This window comes from Pseudopodoces humilis, chromosome 3 (genome assembly GCF_049639895.1).
Source record: "Pseudopodoces humilis isolate 2021_Gansu_Grassland_sample_001 chromosome 3, ASM4963989v1, whole genome shotgun sequence".
Lineage (NCBI taxonomy): Eukaryota > Metazoa > Chordata > Aves > Passeriformes > Paridae > Pseudopodoces > Pseudopodoces humilis.
Window position 1 is genome coordinate 110,311,820 of NC_142202.1, and position 7,287 is coordinate 110,319,106.

The following is a 7,287-nucleotide window of genomic DNA, read 5'->3' on the forward strand; positions in this document are numbered from 1 at the left end:
CCTGAGAAAACCTGTGGATTCAACAAACAGGCAACCCCTTCCAAAGATACTGTTGAAAATTTTCAACCCCTTTCTGTTTATTCACTGCCCTGCTGTACTAATGCCTTTCTGTCCTGTAACCCTGACACAGGCGCAGTTTTTCTCAGGACAGACACAAAGCCCATGGGAATGTGCACATGTTCGAGCTCCTGCAGCCTTTTAATCCACAACTGGCACCATTAACCACAAAGAAAGTGTTCACAGGCATGTGCCACAGTGCCCACTGCTCCTGCCCTCTGGTGCCAGGGCTCGTCCTGCTAACAGAAAACTTGGCTAATAACCTGACTTAAACGGGAGCCAGCGTCAAATGTGACCCCTTTCACCCTCAGGTTTGGGATGTGTATGTCAGGTGAGTGGCCTGAGCTCACAGCTTCACTCCCAATCCAGCTGTGAGAGGGAGAGCTGCCTCCTGAGGGCATTGAACCTGCTCCCTTCTGTCCCTGTGTCCTTCATGACTGCAGAGAACAGCCTGGATCATGGAATCAGGGAATGCTTTGGGTTTGAAAGGACCCTAAAGATCACAGAGTTCCAACCCCCTGTCGTGGGGACGCCTTCCAATATCCCATGTTGTTCCCATGCAGCCTGGCCTTGGACACTTCCAGGGATCCAGGGGCGGCCACAGCTTCTCTGGGCACCCTGTGCCAGGGCCTCCCCACCCTCATAGGGAAAAAAAATTCTTCTTAACCTCTAGGAATATTTGGTATATTTAACTTTTGCCTAGCTAATGCTGAAAGGATTAATCCTACATTATTTCTTTATTCTGGTTTGAATCTGAACTCAAGCTTGGAGTTCTTCCAGTGACACCCACAGGCTTTGCCTTGCATCTTTTCACCACAACCACCACTAAAACAAAAGATCAACACTTAAACCCTTTCCTTATTCCCCACTGTCACTTTAGATGCAGCTTTCCCCTCATAAGAAGACAAAATGACAAAAGTGTCACAGTAAATGCAATTACCGGCGTCTGGTTAATGTTTGGGGCTTGAGCCTTTTTGTTTGTTTGTTTTCTTCTTTCAGCTCTCACATTTACTTCTCCAGAGAAAGCTTGACGTGTTTAAAAGAAAAACAACCCATGAGTGAGAGGATGCCACAGAAGGAGCTGCTGCGACAATAAAGCAGAAGTTAAGTGACACCAAAGTCCCCTTGTCTGGCAGGCACATGCACACCCGGAGTCCCATCTGCTGGCTCCCGATAACTCATTTGCACGGGGCACGACGAATGGCTGGGCTCGGAATCAGCTGCAGCACACGTGCCTCTTGCTCTCTAATTCTTTATTGTTATTCCCTGAACTCCGGTGGCCCCAAGCAGCAGGAGACAGGGACACATGTAACAGCTCTCACCCTCTGGCCCAGTTACCAACCCCCTTCCTTTTTTTTTTTTATTTTTTTTTATTTTTGTGTGTGTGCTAGGCTACAAACCCTTCCCAGGACTCTCATTCTACGGCAGAGCTGTTCCGAGAATTCGGCTGACACTCGCATGGAGCTCGTTTTCTGTTCCTTTCAGCAATGCCACTGCTGTGGAGGGTGAAACACTCACAGCCCATCCAGGCTTTCAGTGAATAAACATTTAGCAAAACTCCACCAGGAAAAAAAGAAAAAAAAAAACCAAACAACAAAACAAAGCAAACCAAAAAAAAAAAAAAGAAAAAAAAGAAAAATATAAAAGTCCAGCAAATCCATCTTTGTATCAGAGCAGCAGCAATCAGGAGCCAAGCAGGTTTTTTTTTTTCCCAAGTAACAAGGAGGTACTGCCCACACTTGGCTTATCTGGGCAGTGATTTACATATATAACTCTCCGTGAAGAAGAGGTATCCGCTCTCCTTGACCTCAGTAAATCAAAAGCAGACAGGTCACAACTTTAACTTATTTCTTTGGATACCAATCCTCCGACGCACAGAACCTTACGAAGCACATGCATAATACATAACCCAGCTCTGGTGCCGACCATCTGACTTCTTTTAACCCCCCTGGTTTTTGTATTTTAATGGTGCTGAATTTAGACCTGTCATTTCGGGTTCTTTTGGTGTCTGTTGAATATATTTGGCCAGAGTTTGTTCTCTGCCTTTCCAATGAGGTCAGTAAGTAACTCAGTGTTTACACAGATGTTTCACAGAGTAGAATCTGTTGTTAATATGTAAATTGCATACGTGTGTCTGCCACTGAGTGTATATATTTATAGCTGGATAGTTGTAGATATATGGAGATGTATGGATCTGCATATATATAGAGAGACAGATATAGATATAGATTTATAATATGAATATAAAGACACAGAAATGCATAGATTTATGTGTGAAATTTGAAGTACTATATAGGTACTACATAAGATATTAGGAATTACATAAGTATATACTTACCCTATAGGTATACAGATATATATATACACATATATACATATATTGGGAGACATCCTTATTACAAGTGGTTATTATTATTTACTGTCTATCACCATATGGCGATGAGATATTGCTTCTGTTCAAATAGGTGTAAATATCCTTCAGCAGCTCCAGGCTTCTGATTTAGCAGCAGAGAGATAGTTTTGGTGTCAGCATTAAGAGTCTGCTTTTTTGTCTGCCTGAAGTCAAGTGTAGCCCTGCACCAAGCAAATTTCATTGCTTCTTCAAATTATTTTTGAATAATAAGAAGTATTGTGGTTATTATTATTATTATTATTATTATTATTACTACTATTATCAAAACAGGCTTTCTCAACAGGAGTGCCTTGAAGATGAAGGAGAAGTGATAAAACTGAATACAGCATGTCTTGCCTTTGCAATTTGATGGTTTTGAAAAGCCTGAAAGAAAAAACAAAAACACATTTCTTTAACACAAGTTGTTCAGGGTTTACCCCTTTATAGAATCATAGAAAGTCCTGAACTGGAAGGAACCCACAAGGACCATTGGGTTCCACTCCTGGGCCTGCACAGGACAACCCCAAAAATACCAGGTGGCTGAGAGAGTTGTGCAAATACTCCCAGAGTTCTGGCAGCCTTGAGGATGTTCATTCCCTGGGGAGCCTGTTCAGTTTTAGGATGAACCCAGAATCTTCAGTCCTAAATTGCAGATATTTAAAAGAAATTGTGTTCAAAGTATGACAGAGGTAGGGTCACCACACGTCCCTGTGAAATGTAATTGTCCCTAAAGTTAGTGGAATATGAGTTTAAAATTAAATGTTTTATCCTCATATTTTTTGCACAGAAATGTTAATCATAGAATCACAGAATGGTTTGGGTTTGAAGGGACACAAAGATCATCTGGCTCCAACCCTGTGCCATGGGCAGGGATGCTTCTGAAGAGAAATACATCTGTGCCAGTAGGTGAGTGAGGATCTCATTTTACCTTTCATATCCTCCTACAAACTGCTTTTACTGCTTTCCCTCTCATTCTGCCTCATTCCTCTCCCCCAGAAGACCCCACATCTTGTCTATATAGCCCTTTCAGTCCCACAGTGACCTGTATCAAGAGAGTCCTTGAAGGTGCATCCCACCTCATGCTCCCAAGAGAAGTCCACTGTTAACAAACCAATTAAATCTTCAGCCAATATCTCCACTGGGTTTTTATAAAGATGTGCTAAAGTGTTTCCTCCTTCAAACATCACAGAAGAGCTCTGTTCTTGTTTCTACCCTGCTAACCCAGAAGTGCAGAGGGAAGGAAAGTTTTGATACTGGGGATGGCATTTTCAGCACAGAAGCCTTTGCTCCAGCCCTTGCTCCCAGCACTGTTTCTCTGTTATATGAAATAACCGATTAATGCAAAATAAAGAATCCTTTGAACAGGGGCAGGAGCCCACACCCACCTCATGTGATAAACTCATGAGTCACATTGCTTCTTGCTCTTGCTCTCTCCATCCCAGGGAACAATTCACCCTTCCCTGCACAGAAGGAGTTTGAAATTCCCATCCTTCATCACTACCACAGAGCTGTAACAAGCCCAGTGCGGGTGGATGATGCTGAATTGATCGCAGAGCTAAAACTGATGCTTGCCTGGCTGCACGTGGCCTCCTGACCTAATTCTGCTTGTGATTTGCAGGCAGGATGTGCTTCTTGCTCCTCACCCATACCCTGCCTGCCTGCAGGAAGACTGATTTCCCTAAGCTGAATCTAACCAGGGAAAATAAAAAAAGCTGTGTGGGAGAGACAAATGTAACCTCTCTGAGAAAAGGATGGATCTTCTGGCATCTCTGAGTGTTGTTTATTATGCAGGCCACAGAATTAAGCATCCTCAATGCTACGAAATAAAGCTTGTTCAGGTGAAAATAGCAAATGAAGGTCTAAAGGCAAGGGGGAGAGTATCTTTAATATTTAAAGACCAGACACGAGGAAGAATAAATGAGAAAACTGTTTGCAGGGAGGGGGAACAAGCAGATGGGAAATAGCCTGTATCAATACACCACCAATGGGACTAAGGGCAATCATGATTATTTAAGCTTTTCAAGGGCAAAATAAATAACCCAATCAATTTCTTCTTAATGAAAAATTGGTAAAATGGGACTGCTACTTCGATAGAGGTACGAAGGGACGTATGAAGGGAGCATAACCCCACATATTTGATGACTACAAGAGTCCCTGCCATTCCTTCATCCTTAGCTGAATTTCAGTTTTGACCCTTGTCTCAGAGATAATAAAGGAGAATGGAAAGGATGTAAATTGAGTTAACAAATACAACTATAAATAATAAAAGGATAAAAACTGGTGTATAAATAAGGGAGGTAAATCAGACACATATATTGGTCTTTTATTCTGGAAGAAAGACTTGAAATGAGACTTTCTAATGGATTTAAAGGCAAAACTGTTTAATTAACAAAAGAAGGCATTTTACATGTAATTAATCCATGGCATTTGGTGTCACTTTCCATTACTGTAGCAAAATACCTCTGCATATGTAGGGCTAATTTATGGATGATCCATCCATGGAGGTGTCCAAGGCCAGGCTGGATCAGGCTTGGAGCAGCCTGGTCCAGTGGGAGGTGTCCCTGCCCATGGCAGGGGTTTGGAATGAGATGGGCTTCAAGGTCCCTTCCAACCCAACTCATTCTGTAATTCTGTGTTTCAATGATAAACTTCACTCCCAGAAACACTGCTTATGTCAAGCTGCACTTGAAGCAACTCCAACAGTTCATAACCAGTTTAATTCACCAGTCATTAGGTTATTTGCATGAGTAATTAAAATTTTCCTGATTCCACAATTCTTTTTTTTCCCCCATGTACCCACAGTATTAAAATTGCACACATCTTCTTCAGTTTCAGCTTGCATGTTTTATTTAAAAAATGTCACTTATGTGTTGTTCAGGATGACATGGTGCTGTGTGATGGTGTTCTAACTAGACCTTCTGTGGCATCTCCTTCATTAAAGGCCTTTACAAACAGGTTAGAGGATGAGCTCTGAGAAAAAACACAGGTAGAGCTGATCCTGCCCTAGGGCTGGGCCATGGAAGGGGTGACCTCTTGAGGTCCCTTCCAGCCTTAGGAGTCTATGTTTCATTATTCTGATACAGCAAATTGCTGTGCCCCATTAAAGTGACATAACACACATTTCTGGAGGTCCCGAGAGAGCTCATTAGAGTGAGGTGAGATTTTGGTTTAACTCTCTTTTTTACTTCAGTGTAGAAACCAACCAAAAAATGCATGTAACCAACAATCCAGAAACACAGAGATAAACTAATATCCCATACCTGTTGTAGGAGATTCATCTCAGAATCATCCATTTTGCAATCTCCTCCTGAAACATCTTACACTGACTCCAGTTAGAATCTGGTCACTGGAGAATATGATGCTGTGTGGGTTTCTAACTGAGATTTGGGTTTTACTTCTGTATTCCCTATTTCTGTGACATCCAATTCTGAAAACCTATATGTGTTCATAGCCCAGAATATCTGTTAAACTTCAAATGGGCCCAGCCAGGTTATCAGCCTCTGAGTATTTACTATTCCTAGACTGTCTCTGGCAAAGTCTATGGAGAGGTGATCTTTGAGAATCCACAAAGGAGTGGGGAGAGCAGGGGGTAGCCACGGGGGTAGAAGATTAAGTGGAGGAGTTTGTGAGACCACCAGAAATGGTGCAGATCAGGAAAGCTGCCATTAGTGAAGTTCTACTATAACTGCACCCTTGGAAGGCAAAAATAGAAATGCTTTATTATATTCACTGAGTGGTTTTAGTACTGGCCAGAGGTAGAAATGAGCCTTTGCTGGAAGAGGTGACTGAGTTTAGTTTGGAGTTTAGACATGATCATATATTATAAACCTTACTTTTTTTTCCTAGACACTGATAAAACCTATAGAGAGCAGATCTCCAGCACTCCTCTGTACAGCTAGTAACAAGATAAAGGAACAAAGATTAAGGAATTCTCAAAAATAGAGAAAACAATCCAGACTGCCTGGACATGCACTGAGGCTCATTGCTGCAGGCACTCACTGCTAAGAGGTTATAGGGGACAAAATCTGAATTGATCATTCCTGAATTTGCCAGTTTGCAGCCAAATTCAAAGGGAAAAAGCAGTGACTGTGTGACTGGGAAAGTAAAACTGTTCATTAACACTTTGGATAGGTTATGAAAAATTCAGGCATTGGAACAGGCTGCCCAGGGTAGAGTCACCATCTCTGAGTGTTCAAAAATGTGTGGATGTGGCATTGGGGGACTCAAATTAGGGGTGACTTTGGCAGTGCTGGGTGAGTGGTTGAACTCAATAATTTTAAAGACCTTTTCCAAACTTAAAAAATTCCATGATTCTAAATATTAAAAAGATTCTGCCTAATTTAAACCACCATACATATGTATATATACATGTAATATTTGTTTCATTTCTCAAATCAAGCTCAGCACAACCCATTACTACCAGGCATAGATGATGCTAAATTGAATCATTTTCCTGTAGTTAATGGGACATTCATGATCCTAAACTTCTTACCAGCAGCCTCAGGCATGGCTAACCAGTTAGCTATTTCCCTCCCCCTTCTTTTATACATTTTATACATTTAAACAAATAAAAGTTTAAATTACAGAAGCCAGAGTGGTTTTTTTCCTCACCTCTAGATTTTAATCTTCCTTTCCCTCCCTCTCTTAGTCAAGATGGAGATCTCAGACCCAAGAACCAAAATTATTTATCTTCCTGGGACAAAGACTCAGTTCATTGTGCCTTCATTGCTTGTCCCATTGCCTGCGATGTGGCTACAAACCCAAATCACAGCTGCCAGAGCTCTTTGAGCAGCTTTGACTTCACCTTTTGATTAAAATATTAAAAAATATTAAAATGT